At 44.4% G+C, this 20,278-nt stretch overlaps 1 protein-coding gene across 2 annotated transcripts in view; it reads left to right on the forward strand.

Annotated features, from left to right (window-relative positions):
* The window catches only part of LOC126416060 (ATP-binding cassette sub-family G member 1-like), an 884,121-nt gene that overhangs the window by 498,272 nt on the left and 365,571 nt on the right, over window positions 1-20,278 (forward strand). The window contains exons 4-5 of one of the 2 annotated variants that reach the window (XM_050083536.1): window positions 10,901-10,970; window positions 11,088-11,223. The gene's annotated coding sequence lies outside the window, so the exon portion shown is untranslated. The remainder of the gene's footprint in view (window positions 1-10,900; window positions 10,971-11,087; window positions 11,224-20,278) is intronic. The other variant, XM_050083535.1, reaches the window with a different exon arrangement.

Here is a 20,278-nt window from a genome sequence, read left to right on the forward strand (position 1 = left end):
AAGATTAGCTGCCAATGGGCATTGATATCAATGGGGTAAGCTGAAAATTTGTGCTGGACTGAGATTTAAACACAGGTCTTCTACTTACTAGGCAGATTCGCTTACCATTAGGCCATCCGGACTCAGTGGTAACCGCAACAGCACAGACTACCTTAGCACGCCTCCCGTCAGACAGGAAAGGGTATCTGATGAACCCTTAAAGTAACCATATCGAATCCGTTCATAACAATAACGACCCTGTACCGATGGGAGACAAAACCTCAAGAAAAAGAAGAAAAACGTGGTCGGATTTGAAGTTTTGTATGCAAACTAACTGTTGCAGATGCCATCAGAGTTGAATAAGTCTTTTATAAAGTTCAGTCCCAGGTTATTCACTTCGAGTACTGGTTTTCGGAGTGTCATGTTTCAAATTAACTTGTATAAAAATAATGTTTCTGCAAAAATATTTTGTTGCAATTACATTTGTTAAGTGAAATGAATATCTGTGAAACAAATGATGTGAAGTAATTATGTATATGGTTTATTTATTTTTTAAATTTTTTTCCTCACCTACTTTACATAGTCACGGGGTGAGGTTTGCGGCACATGGTACAAGCATGTTTTTCCGCCTCTGGTATACAGGGAATGAGACCCACATCTCCAACAGATACATCTGTGAGGAGAGTAGCTTCAGTCGCATTATTTCCCGTAATTTTAATCTGCAACCAGCGTCCTTGTCGCAGTGGTAACACCGGTTCCCGCCAGATCACCGAAGTTAACTGCTTTCTGGCCTGGCTAGCACTTGGATGGGTGGCCGTCGGGGTCTCCCGAGTGTTGTTGGCAAGCGGAATGCACACGCAGCCCATCTGAGACCAATTGAGAAGCTGTTTGATTGAGAAGTAGCGACACCGGTCATGAAAACTGACAACGGCCGGGAGACCACGTGCCCCTCCATATCCACAACCAGTAAAGCCTATTGTCTGAGGATAACATGGCGGTCGGTCGATACTGTTATGCCCTCCGAGGCCTGTTTGCACGGAGTCTACTTTAATCTGCGAACAGGTAGTGTTACAAAGTTTCGGCCGCTTCAAATCGCTTAGTAGTTTTCTAGTCATAAGTCGACACACCATAAATATAACTTTGCGAATATACAGATTTTCCGTTAAAACCGACAGCGATGGAGAAAATAAGACAGCACATTGTTGAGTGTACAATTTTTATTTTTAAATTATCTATGCAGGGAAACAGTACACAATGGGAGAAGTAATCTGTGTTGCAGTTTGAATGCCCTGCTATCGTAGTTAAAGTCGACTGTGAAAAGAAAACTAAACCGCACAGTTGTACAGGACAGCGTTTTCTTCCTCGCAGTCAATTTTAACATAAACCTGTACACTGTTGTTTACAAATAATATATAGTCATGTCTCTCCAAATATTTATTAGAGTATCATGCGAAACAATGAATTAAATGAGTCAAAAAATTTTCGAGATCTTTTTCATTCACATTCTACAGGATTTATTATAATTTTGAGTTCCATACTTCCAGAGTAGGTGAAGTTAGAACGAGAAGCCGAAGTTTATGTCCTGACGCAATTCCCCCAGACCAGGACGTATTCCCATTCCCACGAAAATTCAGCAATTGTGAAGCGTTGCAGGGTTATCAAGTAGAATTAAGAAATTCGAATAAGTTCTTCTTTTTTGTATTTTCCACTCTTTGAATCATACTCATTTAAATTTTTGAGGAGTGTGTAGGATATGAAATAATAGTATGGAAAAAGAACCATTTTTGTTACAAATACTTTATGTAGATCATAAATGGCTGTCAAAAAATCAGTCAGCTTATTCCTTGCTGAAACCTGCGGCTCGCTGAAAATTCGTGGACTCAGCAGCCCTCCGCTTTAAATCTTCATGTCTTTTCATAAAATCATAGTAAAAGTCTTTACTCTCCTTCATTTCAATGTTATTGAACCGATGCTTCATCTCCAGTTGCTCTGCATATTTGCACACTGGATTTAAGAATTCATTCTATTCAAAAGGTATAAGCTGACATCTAAACTTTCAAAAAGTTTGAAACATTTCGTTTCCTTTTATCACTGACTGTTCTCGGGAGAAAATTTTCTATTCCTTAAAAAGATTTCACGGCCACCTCTTTGTTTTGTCTATTGCCTAATGTACTCCTCGGAACCGAACATTCCTCTCTCTCTCGCCTGATTGTCATTACAAGAAATCTGACTTTTCTACGGCATCCTTCTTGTTAATTTCATCCCATTTACGTCGTGTCTTCTCGATCTTTGTCCGTTAAAGAAAAAATGGAAATGACATGAGCGTTTGTCGTCATTGGCGGGGAGGCCGCTTGCGGGGCAGGTCCGGCCGCCTTGGCGCAGGTCTTACTACACTCCTGGAAATGGAAAAAAGAACACATTGACACCGGTGTGTCAGACCCACCATACTTGCTCCGGACACTGCGAGAGGGCTGTACAAGCAATGATCACACGCACGGCACAGCGGACACACCAGGAACCGCGGTGTTGGCCGTCGAATGGCGCTAGCTGCGCAGCATTTGTGCACCGCCGCCGTCAGTGTCAGCCAGTTTGCCGTGGAATACGGAGCTCCATCGCAGTCTTTAACACTGGTAGCATGCCGCGACAGCGTGGACGTGAACCGTATGTGCAGTTGACGGACTTTGAGCGAGGGCGTATAGTGGGCATGCGGGAGGCCGGGTGGACGTACCGCCGAATTGCTCAACACGTGGGGCGTGAGGTCTCCACAGTATATCGATGTTGTCGCCAGTGGTCGGCGGAAGGTGCACGTGCCCGTCGACCTGGGATCGGACCGCAGCGACGCACGGATGCACGCCAAGACCGTAGGATGCTACGCAGTGCCGTAGGGGACCGCACCGCCACTTCCCAGCAAATTAGGGACACTGTTGCTCCTGGGGTATCGGCGAGGACCATTCGCAACCGTCTCCATGAAGCTGGGCTACGGTCCCGCACACCGTTAGGCCGTCTTCCGCTCACGCCCCAACATCGTGCAGCCCGCCTCCAGTGGTGTCGCGACAGGCGTGAATGGAGGGACGAATGGAGACGTGTCGTCTTCAGCGATGAGAGTCGCTTCTGCCTTGGTGCCAATGATGGTCGTATGAGTGTTTGGCGCCGTGCAGGTGAGCGCCACAATCAGGACTGCATACGACCGAGGCACACAGGGCCAACACCCGGCATCATGGTGTGGGGAGCGATCTCCTACACTGGCCGTACACCACTGGTGATCGTCGAGGGGACACTGAATAGTGCACGGTACATCCAAACCGTCATCGAACCCATCGTTCTACCATTCCTAGACCGGCAAGGGAACTTGCTGTTCCAACAGGACAATGCACGTCCGCATGTATCCCGTGCCACCCAACGTGCTCTAGAAGGTGTAAGTCAACTACCCTGGCCACCAAGATCTCCGGATCTGTCCCCCATTGAGCATGTTTGGGACTGGATGAAGCGTCGTCTCACGCGGTCTGCACGTCCAGCACGAACGCTGGTCCAACTGAGGCGCCAGGTGGAAATGGCATGGCAAGCCGTTCCACAGGACTACATCCAGCTTCTCTACGATCGTCTCCATGGGAGAATAGCAGCCTGCATTGCTGCGAAAGGTGGATATACACTGTACTTGTGCCGACATTGTGCATGCTCTGTTGCCTGTGTCTATGTGCCTGTGGTTCTGTCAGTGTGATCATGTGATGTATCTTACCCCAGGAATGTGTCAATAAAGTTTCCCCTTCCTGGGACAATGAATTCACGGTGTTCTTATTTCAATTTCCAGGAGTGTAGATTCGACTCCACATTGGGCGACCTGCGCGCCGGATGGGGATGACATGATGATGAAGACAAAACAACACCCAGTCCCTGAGCGGAGAAAATCTCTGACCCAGCCGGGACTCGAACCCGGGCCCGTAGGACGGCAATCCGTCACGCTGACCTCTCAGCTGTCGGGACGGATAAAGAAAAAAGAAAACATAAAAAATTAGTTTTTATACTATCTATTTTGTCCGCTACAACCCTAAACTGCTATGTTCGGTGTCACTCCAACGTAACACTGTGGTAGTTCAAAAATGTCTCTGAGCACTATGGGACTTAACTGCTGTGGTCATCAGTCCCCTAGAACTTAGAACTAGTTAAACCTAACCAACCTAAGGACATCACAAACATCCATGCTCGAGGCAGGATTCGAACCTGCGACCGTAGCGGTCTTGCGGTTCCAGACTGCAGCGCCTTTAACCGCTCGGCCACTTCGGCCGGCACTGTGGTAGTTGATCGCTCCCATTGTTATTACGCGTGATAGAAATTGTTGTACCCTACAATATGTACAAAAACAACTAAAGATGCAATTAGAAGAAATATTACTTACTTGCAAACAAAATACAACACTGCAAAGCTAATTCGTACACCGAAAAACACTACCTAGAGTTACTTGTTACCACTCCGAACCACACTGTTGTTCTGATGCAAAACTTGCGTGAGTGGTTTTGTTCCCCCATAGTTAAAACTGCGATGGCGTCCGCCTTCTTAGCTAAGTGGTTACGGGCTTGCCTATCATGCAGCCGTTGCGGGTTCGATTACCGGCCGGATTGGAGATTTTCTCCGCTCGGGGACTGGACGTTGTGTTGTCCTCATCATTATCTCATCATTTACCGACGCACAAGTCGCCCAATGTAGCTTCATCTGAAATAAGACTTACACCCGGCGGGGACCTCCCGGCCAAAAATGCCACACGATCATTTCATTTTTTACTGCAGTGGCGCGACAGGTGCCGTCATAGGGCTGGTACGTGTCCCCGGATTTGTCCTGGTTTTGAGGGCGTCCGTGGGCGTCCCGGTGTGTGTGTGTGTGTGTGTGTGTGTGTGTGTGTGTGTGTGTGTGTGTGTGTGTGTGTGTGTAGGGGGGGGGGGTATAAAGTGTCCGGGGTAAACGACGATCTCTTTTGTGTCTGAAGAAATCACATTGTTTGGAAATCAGTAGATTATAATAAATCTTCGTTAACTGTGACTTAATAGGGACTGGCGCGTATGTTGTTTCGTACGTTTTACACCCATCAAAAAAGTTTTGCATCACCCCAGTTCGAAGAACTCCTGAAGATAGACGTTGACTGTGGATATTGTATCACAGGCACAGTCCCTTTGACTGTTCAGAGATGTCACTAAATCCGCCCAAAGATGTAAACAACCATGCATGAGCAGCGCCTGTTACACGGAGGGGGTCCGACAGCCGATCAGTTCCAGTCATTCCACCAGAAAGGAGTTACACAGCTCGTGTTGTCTGTAGCTCAACCATGCCCAGACGGTAAATACCGCGGTTCTATCGCGTCCGCATTTTTACTTTGTGCCAGGAAGGGCTCTCAGCGATGGAAGTGTCCAGGCGTCTCGGAGTAAATCAAAGCAATGTTGTTCGGACATGGAGGAGATACAGAGAGACAGGAACTGTCGCTTATATGCCTCGCTCAGGCCGCTCAAGGGTTGCTGCCGCAGTGGATGACCGCTACCTACGGATTATGGCTCGGAGGATCCCCGACAGCAACGCCACCATGTTGAATAATGCTTTTCGTGCAGCCACAGGACGTCGTGTTACGACTCAAACACTCAAACTGTGAGCAATAGGCTGCAAGATGCGCAACTTCACTCCCGACGTCCAAGGCGAGGTCCATCTTCGCAACCACGACACCATGCAGCGTGGTACAGATGGGCCCAACATGCCGAATGGACCGCTCAGGCCTGGAATCACGTTCTCTCCACCGGTGAGTGTCGCATATGCCTCTGACCAGACAATCGTCGAAGACGTGTTTGGAGGCGACCCGGTCAGGCAGGCTGAACACCTTAGACACACTGTCCAGCGAATGCAGCAAGGTGGAGGTACCCTGCAGTTTTGGGGTGGCATTATGTGGGGCCGACATACACCGCTGGTAGTCATGGAAGGCGCCGTAACGGTTATACGATACATGAACGCCATCCTCCGACCGATAGTGCAACAATATCGGCAGCATATTGTTGAGGCATTCGTATTCATGGACGACAATTCGAGCCCCAATCGTGCACATCTTGTGAATGACTTCCTTCAGGATAACGACATCGCTCGACTATAGTGGCCAGCATGTTCTCCAGACATGAACCCTACCGAACATGCCTGGGATAGATTGAAAAGGTCTGTTTATGGACGACATGACCCACTAACCATTCTGAGTGTTCTATGCCAAATCGCCGTTGAGGAATGGGACAATTAGGACCAACAGTGCCTTGATGAACTTGCGAATACATGACGAATACAGGCATGCACCAATGCATGATGGCGTGCTACTGGGTATTAGAGGTACCGGTGTGTACAGCAATCTGGACCACCACCTCTCAAGGTCTAACTGTATGGTGGTACAACATGCAATGTGTGGTTTTCATGAGCAATAAAAAGGGTGGAAATGATGTTTATGTTGATCTCTATTCCAGTGTTCTGTACAAGTTCCAGAACTCTCGGAACCGAGGTGATGCAAAACTTTTTTTGATGTGTGTATATTAAAAAACCATCGGCAAGCACGGTCAGACGCTCTACCATATACGTATTTTCCATCCCTGTGACAATCACGATCGCAGCCCCGCGCCGCCGCCCGCCCGGCAGAGGATAACACTCAGTTCATAACACTCGGCTCACAAGTCTTCATACATACGTGACGTCATTCTTGCGTCATACGCTGTATCTAAGACAAAAAGAGCTGTCTACCGACTTTCGTTATCGTTAGGTTCCCAAGAGGTGATTAACAAGTCGTTCAAAACAATGAACTTCTTTTCAATTAGAACTGGAGGTCACGTTTTTTCTTTACTGTAACCTATGTTATCCTCGAAGTTAAAGTTCTGCATTCGTTTTGACTGGGCTGGGGATAAGAGAGAGATTAAAATATTGGCAAGAATTAAATCCGAGACTCACTGAAAAGTTATGCTGTTTTCCCCATACACCTTCGTCAACTCCCAGTGTGAGACGACTTTCCGATTTACAAGCAAAAAGCGAGCTGAAGCCCGCCAGTATTGATTCTATTTAACAGAAATGTTCGATATTATTCATTAACGTTTCTCAGCAACGTAAGTAGGTTTTTAAAAAACTCAGAAAACGAGTTTCTGGAGTTGGTCTGTAATTAAAAACGGTGGATAGCCATTCTAGGAGATGAATTTAAAGTGGCATCTCATCTAACTTATGTTTTATGAATATATACTGTTACAAATCATCAGCACGTTGAGTATCTCTCGAAAATGTGTCGGTAGTACATTCTGTTGTAATAAAATGACGAAAAACGTCGTATTGATGGTTAAAGATGGACTTTAATAGAAGACATGCTTGTTTGGCAAAGAAGGTCCTAAAAGAACTAGCTCTTAAATTTTCTTTTATACTATATAGATAGCTGCGATTAAGTTACCTTTTAATTGCTATGCAAAAGTTAACCCTTTTTATGGTTTTTATTGCGAGTAGTAGTTCGTTTTACTAGACGATCAATATGTTTTAAACATTTACCCCCATTTGCGTGTCCCATGCTTAATTTGTAAGTTATTGCCAATAGCTCACTCCTTAGAGAACACTCTTACGTGTATGTGACATAAAGTATTACAGAACACACTTGTACTAAATTAATAAGGAAGTCCCAGAACCTGTAGAAAAGTGAACTTGAAGAAAAAATTAGAAACGGCTACGTTGCCTTCATAACTCCTCACTAATAACACTACACCGAAACAACGTGTCGAAACCTCAGACTTCATGGTGTAACTTAGATTTCTTGAAAACTTTAACCGGCCATATGTCATTATGTGACGCTCAATTATAACAAATCATGGCAGCAACGACGTATTTTTAAAAATTTTACATGTACCGTTGCCTTGAAAGGCATACTTTCATAACACGAAAGTTATGATACGAAAACTATCAACTAATGAATCCAATATGGCGACTCCCAATGTTCTCACGTCGAACGCTCTACCATGAATAAAAGTCGAGATCCGTTCCTGCTGTTATTGATAGTGCATGAAGTGTCGAGAACTGAGTCGCCTATCGTGCAACCGTACGTTCACTCCACATGTCCGAGACGCAGATGTGATATTATTATGTTCGATACACTGTTTGGATCGGAGAAAATAATCCGATTTCGTCCAGATGTCGTGTGTTCGCGAAGCCTTTGTCCGGGTCGGTAATTTAAGTGATGCCGGGCCTTGATGTTACTAGTACTAGAGCTTAGAAATGGTGTTTTCCGAACTGTTTCATGTACTAAGACGACCTTGTCCCTTGCTTTTTTGTATTTTAGTGACATTTATTCCGTCGATTAACTTTTAAGCAATTGCGTCAAATTAAGCAGTAGATAACCCATGGATACCGCGGTCATGATAAGTGTTATTGTGACTAAGAAGCAGGGCAATACTCGTGTGTGTGTGTGTGTGTGTGTGTGTGTGTGTGTGTGTGTGTGTGTGTGAAAAATTCAGTTTGTTTTTAAAATTGCTCTGATTTGTTTGTCCAGTACCTCGAAATCATAAGAGATATGGTCGAATGTTTTTATGACATCACAATTGTCATTATTCTCTGCTGTAGTCAAGGTATGTTCATGAGTAGTAGAAGTCATTTTTGTTCCTATTAAATGTTAGAAATTGTACGAATGATGCTATTGCTTCCAGATTTTAGTGTCTCTTCTTTCGTATCACTCTAGTGTTGGCTCGACAACGTGGGCCATAAAACTCACATTTCAGAGTAGATGGGTTTTCCTGTGCTTCCATCTTTCCTCTTTCCTTGTAAGACTCTGACGATGCGTCGTTGGTCAAACTTTTTCCTCGAGGTGACGTGATGGATTAAGCTAAGGGACAGAAAAAGGCATTCTGGCATAATCTAGGGATTGAGGTGTTCAAATTGTGCAGGACAGACTTTATTCTGCGCAAAAGGCTGATGAAAGTTGTAGAGTTACCTTGCAGAGTTGAAACTGTTAATTTTCTTGGATTGTCTGCGGCGTTTCTTCATTGTTACTTTCACTTAGACTGGCTCGTCCAATGTGTAGATCGGTGAAATAGCGCTGGAACCAACGTTGGCTCCAGTGTTGGTACGACACCGTTGCTTGTCGGTATCTCGACCAAACATCGAAGGACGTTGGGCCAATATCGATACACAGACCACATTGGCGTCAACGTCGTTTGTTTTCGGTCTTTGCCATTTCGAAACCGAGTTTGCTTTTTTGTTCGTTCGTTGTTGTCGTATTTACTTTCTAGCAGAGTTCTTCGAAATACCGCAGAAACAGTGGAGCAATGTTATTAACACTCAAAACCACAAATGCACCGGCCGTGATTGTGCGTCAGGCATGTTTACGGTTCCTCTACACGAATTCAACTCAATGTTGGCTCCAATGAGTAAGTGGCTATATACCGTTGTGCCGTCATCTATGTGTTCTTTTATGTCTTTGTTCCAGATTTTGTACTTGGTTTTCTACTTTAATGGTACATGCGTTTTTTTTTTGTTTTGTTTTATCAGCAGATAGTCGTCTGCAATGATTTTTAAATTAACACTTTTGCTGGTGTGACCATTTCCCCCCAGCAAGCATATAAATATTCCGTTTTTAAATTGAAACGCCATTTTTTCCTTACAGCATTCTACATTTATTAATGTTCCATATGCGTTTTGCCTTTCTAGATTAAGGCTTCTTCAGTGGATTTAATCTCAAGTAATAGAATTTTGTTTTTAGGTGCAATACTTGTAAATTAAAAACCTGTCTTCAGCATAATCCTTGCTTTAATGAATTATTACTTACACTGACACTTATTCGTCTGTTGGGCCGAAATCTGTGTTTCAGGTTTTATAACCACATTCAACTACCTATCTGCCGTCCTAGCCACAAACGCAAGTTCTCTCTCTCTCTCTCTCTCTCTCTCTCTCTCCCTCCCCCCCCCCCCTCTCTCTCTCTCTCTCTCTCTCTCTCTCTCTCTCTCTCTCTCTCTCTCTCTCACACACACACACACACACACACACACACACACACACACACTCACACACACACACACACACACACACACACACACACACACACACACACACACAGAGAGAGAGAGAGAGAGAGAGAGAGAGAGAGAGCAGGAAAGAACAGTCGTTTGGTTGGCCACACTCACTTAAACAAATGAGGAAAGAGTGACCATGTGAACTAACATAACAGTAATCGCTCACAGTTCTCGGTAAAAAAAAATCTGCAATTCTTGACTGTTGAGAAGTGATGTTCCATGTTCCATAGTAGTTACTTTACAAAATATGAAAACTGTAAAATAAACAAAAAAGTTGTCGATATTGCGTTTCTAACCTATGACCACATAACCAGATAAGAGGAAATGTAGATTTCCACCGGAACAACGAATAACTTCGAGTATTAATTTGTTAATTTAAAAATTCTGACGTGAACTCTGTGAAACTGTATTATTCCTGATTCAATGCACTGAAGCAGCGTTAACATAAAAGGCGAAACACATCTTGAATATAAATAAATACAGATTGTTGTTGTTGTTGTTGTTGTTGTGGTCTTCAGTCCTGAGACTGGTTTGATGCAGCTCTCCATGCTACTCTATCCTGTGCAAGCTTTTTCATCTCCCAGTACCTAATGCAACCTACATCCTTCTGAATACAGATTGCAGAAGTAAAAATTTAAATTAAAGGAAAATATTCATTTTTAAATTGAATCTGTTTCATTATTCTTGCTGACGCGCATTGTATCAATTTTTGTAATCGAAAATAGGTTTCGATGGTTATCTGTTACTTACTTTTTGCAGTGCATGCGTTAATGACGTGTTTCACTGTGTAGAAAGCGTTGTTATAGCTTGTTAATGCTCAGTTAGTGTCCAGTTGCTTCCGTAATAATTGGCATTGCGTAATTGTGCAACTCTCTTGTTTGCAGGAGACGGAGGTTTGCGCATCATCATGAGTGAGATCAATTAATATCTTCCGAGGCTGTACACAAATTTCTGGTGAGTTACCTTATTCATATTTTAATTATGAACATTATGTCTCTAAATATAATGAAATTAAAGCATACAAATTCTGGAAAAACTGATGTACTTGCTTTGGATTTCTTGTCACTTTAGTGCTGTCAGCGAAGAACTACTCGAACGGAGCCAAAATATTTCTTGAAATCGTGTTGGCCTGGGATCTGAACCACGATCTTTCCAACCATAGCTATAGTGTCTCAACTACTGCACGGACCCGTTTGCCAGCCATAGGGTACTGACTTGCAATTAGTGCACCCTTAACACCATCCTTACACTAAATGTACAGACTGTGTGCTAGATTCGCTGGGTTCCACCTGAATAACAAGGTGAAATACACTCCTGGAAATTGAAATAAGAACACCGTGAATTCGTTGTCCCAGGAAGGGGAAACTTTATTGACACATTCCTGGGGTCAGATACATCACATGATCACACTGACAGAACCACAGGCACATAGACACAGGCAACAGAGCATGCACAATGTCGGCACTGGTACAGTGTATATCCACCTTTCGCAGCAATGCAGGCTGCTATTCTCCCATGGAGACGATCGTAGAGATGCTGGATGTAGTCCTGTGGAACGGCTTGCCATGCCATTTCCACCTGGCGCCTCAGTTGGACCAGCGTTCGTGCTGGACGTGCAGACCGCGTGAGACGACGCTTCATCCAGTCGCAAACATGCTCAATGGGGGACAGATCCGGAGATCTTGCTGGACAGGGTAGTTGACTTACACCTTCTAGAGCACGTTGGGTGGCACGGGATACATGCGGACGTGCATTGTCCTCTTGGAACAGCAAGTTCCCTTGCCGGTCTAGGAATGGTAGAACGATGGGTTCGATGACCGTTTGGATGTACCGTGCACTATTCAGTGTCCCCTCGACGATCACCAGTGGTGTACGGCCAGTGTAGGAGATCGCTCCCCACATCATGATGCCGGGTGTTGGCCCTGTGTGCCTCGGTCGTATGCAGTCCTGATTGTGGCGCTCACCTGCACGGCGCCAAACACGCATACAACCATCATTGGCACCAAGGCAGAAGCGACTCTCATCGCTGAAGACGACACGTCTCCATTCGTCCCTCCATTCACGCCTGTCGCGACACCACTGGAGGCGGGCTGCACGATGTTGGGGCGTGAGCGGAAGACGGCCTAACGGTGTGCGGGACCGTAGCCCAGCTTCATGGAGACGGTTGCGAATGGTCCTCGCCGATACCCCAGGAGCAACAGTGTCCCTAATTTGGTGGGAAGTGGCGGTGCGGTCCCCTACGGCACTGCGTAGGATCCTACGGTCTTGGCGTGCATTCGTGCGTCGCTGCGGTCCGGTCCCAGGTCGACGGGCACGTGCACCTTCCGCCGACCACTGGCGACAACATCGATGTACTTGTGGAGACCTCACGCCTCACGTGTTGAGCAATTCGGCGGTACGTCCACCCGGCCTCCCGCATGCCCACTATACGCCCTCGCTCAAAGTCCGTCAACTGCACATACGGTTCACGTCCACGCTGTCGCGGCATGCTACCAGTGTTAAAGACTGCGATGGAGCTCCGTATGCCACGGCAAACTAGCTGACACTGACGGAAGCGGTGCACAAATGCTGCGCAGCTAGCGCCATTCGACGGCCAACACCGCGGTTCCTGGTGTGTCCGCTGTGCCGTGCGTGTGATCATTGCTTGTACAGCCCTCTCGCAGTGTCCGGAGCAAGTATGGTGGGTCTGACACACCGGTGTCAATGTGTTCTTTTTTCCATTTCCAGGAGTATATATAAATTAAACAAGAAACTCAGTTCAGCATTTTTTCCCCACTAGAAACGCCGCTCTGAAGATCCAGGTGCTGGATTATTTAGCAAATTTTAGTCCTTGTTATCTTGTGGAATTATCACATGCGGAAATGCAGCTGAGTAATGAAGTAGGTAAAAAAGGTAAAGCTGCCATCAACATGAAGATTGGTTTCAAACCACACTGTGATATACTACCCATTGTGACATAGGTGGTGATATGCCGTGCCTTGATCCGAGCACTGAATTCAGTTAGTAGTTTTAAGAGTATGCGGAACCACATTATATGGAAGCATTATTCACATTAACAAACGTTGTCAATGCTGAAAATAGTGATCAGCGACAAAAATCCTAGGAATGACCGAAGATCTAACCCAAGACCTTCGAATTTTTTGTCAGATACTTTACAACCGATCTGTACTTAATAAAAAAACTTAATATATTCAGATGAAATGGGGAGTGTGAATGTTGTGCGAAGTAGATTACCAAACTTTTGTAGGGGCCTCTACAAAAGTGTTGGAATGTATTTATTCTGTAGTAGTACGTGTTGCTAACAACAAGAATGAACTACAAATGATGTATGATTGCACCATCACAAAAAGACAAAAATAGTTCTCATTTAAATCTCTCCTCTTTGTCCATGCTTCGGAATAAGATTATGTGTTCTTAGGTGCAAGTCTTCTACATGTTTAAATCAGAAATAAAACAAGAAACTGAGGACTCCCAATAAGTTTGAAAGAAAATTTTAAAAAAGCCTCCCATATATTACACTCCTGTAAATAATCTGATTTATCTAGACTGAAGAGGCCTGTTTGCTGTGTGACTTGGGAGTAATGGTCATTGTTGTCCTGATTTAATTCTTAGCATAAAAATGAAGGTAACTCATTCTTTCATAAATATCACTCTGTTCCAGAAAGTATTAAATTTAACAGTATAGTCATTATTCTTTAAAAAAAAAGATGATAAAAATTTGAGAACTCTTTTTAAGTTGTTTATCATTTCACATCTACAAGATACTGGTTTACAGAAAATAAAGTTACAATATCGTTAACACCTAGCAGACAGCATCCTAGAGACTCTGAAGATCTTACAGATATTAGTTTGGGTGTTACTTATTTCTACCGCTCCTAGGCATTGTAAGCATATGTTCCACGCCCTGTAGAGATTTTCTCCATTGATTTTAAACAGAATCATTATTAATAAAATTAAAGTCAACGTTGAGTGCCAAAGTAATTCGCTTTAGAGAGCCAGAATGTATGAAATTCGTAAAAATTGTCATTCGGAAGGACCATTTCATGTGTTGGGTCTGGTGCAAGCAGTGCAATCAAGGGGCCTAGCGGTCACGTGACATCTCCCTCGCTCGTGTGGTGCAATCTTTGTCTTAACCGAAAATTTTCGAAATCGTTGTTAAGGATTCGATCGTAGCTTTGTTACAAGCAAGTCTATAGGTATGAATGCTGCTCGATTCATTTGCAGCAGTTTAAGTTGTGCTCTTAGGTTCCTGCTTAACACACCTCCGAAAGTCGCAAGTTTAACCTGTACTATTCTTAGGTTCCTGCCTAACCAACCTCGGAAATGCCAACTTATTCGGAGAAAACTGATTATGAAAAAACTATCAGATATTTGTGACAAGGAAAATAAATATCATTGTTGGTTGTGTCACTGGCAGCAATCCCATCTTTTGTTTATTAATCGGACTGAAGTCTCAAAATGGAGGAAACTCGTTAGTGAGAGAACAACACTGTTTTACATATATAACATCGAATATTGCAGAACATGCTACTTTTAAATGAATAATGAATTTTCAGAATGTGTTACAAACGCAAAGATGAAAAAACAATCAGCGTATATGCAGGTTCGAACAAACTTGCTATAACTCCGCACGACCGGCTAACGCTCATACACATAGTGGTTCTTGGAAAACAGTTCATTGTAAATTTTCTTACTACTTTTGCAGACGATGTGTCATTAACTGTCATTTAATTACAACCAATCGCACCTAGAATGATAAATTTTCATTGCGCCTTTGCCTTAAAACGGCAAACTGTCATAACACGCAAGTTATAATACGAAAATAACCAAAATATGATGAACCGGAACCTAATGTGGCGCCCCAGAAACAACGATTGAGGTACATCGCGTGACTCCTTCAGATCTTAGCCTAATACCAGACGCACTTCTGATTTTTAGTCAGCCGTCTTTGGACGTTTCCTACAGCATACCAAAATCTAAGGAGTGCACTGGCCATGTTACAGAACGGAAGCAAAGAACGACAGTAGCGTTCTTCGTGGCGTGGCAGTGAACTTCTAATACGGTAAAACATGGATAGAAAATCCATATTCTTGGTTTCGAAATAGGAATATTAGATGACATTATTTTTCATTTGTGCTTTATGCGTGAGCCTAGAGCCTGGAGGCATGTGTTTGTTGTGGTCTTCAGTCCAGAGGCTGGTTTGATGCAACTCTCCATGCTACTCTATCCTGTGCAGGCTTCGTCATCTTCCAGTACCTATTGCAACCTAAATTCTTCTGAATCTGTTTAGTGTATTCATCTCTTGCTCTCCCTCTACGATTTTACCCTCCGCGCTGCCCTCCAATACTAAATTGGTGATCCCTTCATGCCTCAGAATATGTCCTACCAACCGATCCCTTCTTCTAGTCAAGTTGTGCCACAAACTCCTCTTCTCCCCAGTTCTATTCAATACCTCCTCATTAGGTATGTGATCTACCCTTCAGCATTCTTCTGTAGCACCATATTTCGAAAGCTTATATTCTCATTTTGTCTAAACTATTTATCTTCCACGTTTCACTTCCATACATGGCTACACTCCATACAAATACTTACAGAAACGACTTCCTGACACTTAAATCAGTACTCGATGTTAACAAATTTCTCTTCTTCAGAAACGCTTTCCTTGCCATCGCCAGTCTACATTTTATATCCTCTCTACTTCGACCATCATCAGTTATTTTGCTCCCCAAATAGCAAAGCTCCTTTACTACTTTAAGTGTCTCTTTTCCTAATCTAATTCCCTCAGCGTCACCCGACTGAAATTGACTACATTCCATTATCCTCGTTTTGCTTTTGTTGATGTTCATCTTATATCCTCCTTTCAAGACACTGTCCATTCCGTTCAGCTGCTCTTACAGGTCCTTGGCTGTCTCTGACAGAATTACAATGTCATCGGCAAACCTCAAAGTTTTTATTTCTTCTCCACGGATTTTCATTCTTACTCCGAATTTTTCTTTTGTTTCCTATACTGCTTGCTCAATATACAGATTAAATAACATCGGGGAGAGGCTACAACCCTGTCTCACTTCCTTCCCAACCACTGCTTCCCTTTCATGCCCCTCGACTCTTATAACTGCCATCTGGTGTCTGTACAAATTTAAAATAGCTTTACGCTCCCTGTATTTTACCCCTGCCACCTTCAGAATTTGAAAGAGAGTATTCCAGTCAACATTGTCAGAAGCTTTCTCTGAGTCTACAAATGCTAGAAACGTAGGTTTACCTTTCCTTAATCTATTTTCTAAGATAAGTCGTAGGGTCAGTATTGCCTCACGTGTTCCAACATTTCTACGGAAACCAAAGTGATCTTCCCGGATGTCGGCTTCTACCAGTTTCTCCATTCGACTGTAAAGAATTCACGTTAGTATTTTGCAGTTGTGACTTATTAAACCGATAGTTCGGTAATTTTCACATCTGTCAACACCTGCTTTCTTTGGGTTTGGAATATTATATTTTTCATGAAGTCTGAAGGCATTTCGGCTGTCTCACACATCTTGCTCTCCAGATGGTAGAATTTTGTCAGGGCTGGCTGTCCCAAGGCTATCAATAGTTCTAATGGAATGCTATCTACTCCCGGAGCCTTGTTTGGACTTAGGTCTTCCAGTGCTCTTTCAAACTCTTCACGCAGTATCATACACTCCTGGAAATGTAAAAAAGAACACATTGACACCGGTGTGTCAAACCCACCATACTTGCTCAGGACACTGCGAGAGGGCTGTACAAGCAATGATCACACGCACGGCACAGCGGACACACCAGGAACCGCGGTGTTGGCCGTCGAATGGCGCTAGCTGCGCAGCATTTGTGCACCGCCGCCGTCAGTGTCAGCCCGTTTGCCGTGGCATACGGAGCTCCATCGCAGTCTTTAACACTGGTAGCATGCCGCGACAGCGTGGACGTGAACCGTATGTGCAGTTGACGGACTATGAGCGAGGGCGTATAGTGGGCATGCGGGAGGCCGGGTGGACGTACCGCCGAATTGCTCAACACGTGGGGCGTGAGGTCTCCACAGTACATCGATGTTGTCGCCAGTGGTCGGCGGAAGGTGCACGTGCCCGTCGACCTGGGACTGGACCACAGCGACGCACGGATGCACGCCAAGACCGTAGGATCCTACGCAGTGCCGTAGGGGACCGCACCGCCACTTCCCAGCAAAGTAGGGACACTGTTGCTCCTGGGGTATCGGTGAGGACCATTCGCAACCGTCTCCATGAAGCTGGGCTACGGTCCCGCACACCGTTAGGCCGTCTTCCGCTCACGCCCCAACATCGTGCAGCCCGCCTCCAGTGGTGTCGCGACAGGCGTGAATGGAGGGACGAATGGAGACGTGTCGTCTTCAGCGATGAGAGTCGCTTCTGCCTTGGTGCCAATGATGGTCGTATGCGTGTTTGGCGCTGTGCAGGTGAGCGCCACAATCAGGACTGCATACGACCGAGGCACACAGGGCCAACACCCGGCATCATGGTGTGGGGAGCGATCTCCTACACTGGCCGTACACCACTGGTGATCGTCGAGGGGACACTGAATAGTGCACGGTACATCCAAACCGTCATCGAACCCATCGTTCTACCATTCCTAGTCCGGCAAGGGAACTTGCTGTTCCAACAGGACAATGCACGTCCGCATGTATTCCGTGCCACCCAACGTGCTCTAGAAGGTGTAAGTCAACTACCCTGGCCAGCAACATCTCCGGATCTGTCCCCCATTAAGCATGTTTGGGACTGGATGAAGCGTCGTCTCACGCGGTCTGCACGTCCAGCACGAACGCTGGTCCAACTGAGGCGCCAGGTGGAAATGGCATGGCAAGCCGTTCCACAGGACTACATCCAGCATCTCTACGATCGTCTCCATGGGAGAATAGCAGCCTGCATTGCTGCGAAAGGTGGATATACACTGTACTAGTGCCGACATTGTGCATGCTCTGTTGCCTGTGTCTATGTGCCTGTGGTTCTGTCAGTGTGATCATGTGATGTATCTGACCCCAGGAATGTGTCAATAAAGTTTCCCCTTCCTGGGACAATGAATTCACGGTGTTCTTATTTCAATTTCCAGGAGTGTATATCCCATTTCATCTTCGTCTACATCCTCTTCCACTTCCATAATATTGTCCTCAAGAACATCGCCCTTGTATAAACCCTCTACATACTCCTTCCACCTTTCTGCTTTCCCTTCTTTGCTTAGAACTGGGTTTCCATCTGAGCTCTTGATATTCATGCAAGTGGTTCTCTTTTCTCCAAAGGTATCTTTAATTTTCCTGTAGGCAGTATCACCCCGAGTGATATACGCCTCTACACCCTTACATTTGTCCTCTAGCCATGCCTGCTTAGCCAATTTGCACTTCCTGTCTATCTCATTTTTGAGACGTTTGTATTCCTTTTTACCTGCTTCATTTACTGCATTTTTGTATTTTCTCCTTTCATCAATTAAATTGAGTATCTCTTCTGTTACCCAAGGATTTCTATTAGCGCTCGTCTTTTTACCTACTTGATCTTCCGCTGCCTTTACTATTTCATCTCTCAAAACTACCCATTCTTCTTCTACTGTATTTCTTTCACCCATTCTTGTCAATCGTTCCCTAATGCTGTCCCTGAAACTCTCTGCAATCTTTGGTTCTGTCAGTTTATCAGTTTATCCAGGTCCCATCTCCTTAAATTCCCACCTTTTTGCAGTTTCTTTAGCTTTAATCTACAGTTCATAACCAATAGATTGTGGTCAGAGTCCACATCTGCCCCTGGAAATTTCTTACATTTTAAAACCTGGTTGCTAAATCTCTGTCTTACCATTATATAATCCATCTGAAACCTTTCAGTATCTCCAGGCTTTTTTCGTGTATACAACCTTCTTTTTTGATTCTTGAACCAAAATGATTAAGTTATGCTCTGAGTAAAATTCTACCAGGCGGCTTCCTATTTCATTCCTCACCCCCTTTCCATATTCACCTAATGTGATTCCTTCTCTTCCTTTTCCTACTATCGAATTTCAGTCACCCATGACTATCAAATTTTCGTCTCCCTTCACTATCTGAATAATTTCTTTTATTTCATCATACATTTCATCAATCTCTTCATCATCTGCGGAGCTAGTCGGCATATAAACTTGTACTACTGTGGTAGGCGTGGGTTTCGTATCTCTTTTGGCCACAATGATGGGTACGCTACGCTGTTTATAGTAGCTTACCCGCATTCCTATTTTTTATTCATTATTAAACCTACTCCTGCATTACCCCTATTTGATTTTGTATTTATAACGCTGTGTTCACCTGACCAGAAGTCTTGTTCCTCCTGCCACCGTACTTCACTCATTCCCACTATATCTAACTTTAACCTATCCATTTCCCTTTTTAAATTTTTTAACCTACCTGCCCGATTACGGGACCTTACATTCCACTCTCCGATCCGTAGAACGCCAGTTGTCTTTCTCCTGATAGCAAAAAAGTGTTCAAATGTGTGTGAAATCTTAGGGGACTTAACTGCTAAGGTCATCAGTCCCTAAGCTGAGCCGGCCGGGGTGGGCGAGCGATTCCAGGCGCTACAGTCTGGAACCGCGCGACCGCTACGGTCGCAGGTTCGAATCCTGCCTCGGGCATGGATGTGTGTGATGTCCTTAGATTAGTTAGGTTTAAGTAGTTCTAAGTTCTAGGGGACTGATGACATCAGAAGTTAAGTCCCATAGTGCTCCGAGCCATTTTTTGAACCCTAAGCTGACACACTACTTAACCTAAATTATCCTAAGGACAAACACACACTCCCATGCCCGAGGGAGGTCTCGAACCTCCGCCGGGACCAGCCGCACAGTGCATGAATGTAGCGCCCAAGACCGCTCGGCTAATCCCGCTTTGTTTTTTGATAAAAATTTCCTATCCATAACTTTACGACTGTCATAGAGTTAATACTTCAAACAGTAGCAGAAATCCAGTACACCTAGAGTATTCAGAGTATAGTATTGATGGTGAGTGACTGAAGAGGAATTTTTCTTTATGTTCATACGGTACGGACATCAATAAAATGACAGCAAAATGTATAAAACCTGTAATAAGTGAAGAAAGAAGTAGCGTCAATTTTAACTGTTCAGTAATATCGAACACATTGTTCGATAATTAATGAGATAAAACGTTGAGAATGTTTAAAACGTGCTGTAAGTGTAATAGTCATGAATGACACCACTTCGTTCGAGTTACAGAGGTACAAAAATTAATCAGTGGTAGCAAATAAACAGTATTCCGTATG

Source organism: Schistocerca serialis, chromosome 8 (assembly GCF_023864345.2).
Source record: "Schistocerca serialis cubense isolate TAMUIC-IGC-003099 chromosome 8, iqSchSeri2.2, whole genome shotgun sequence".
Classification (NCBI taxonomy): Eukaryota; Metazoa; Arthropoda; class Insecta; order Orthoptera; family Acrididae; genus Schistocerca; species Schistocerca serialis.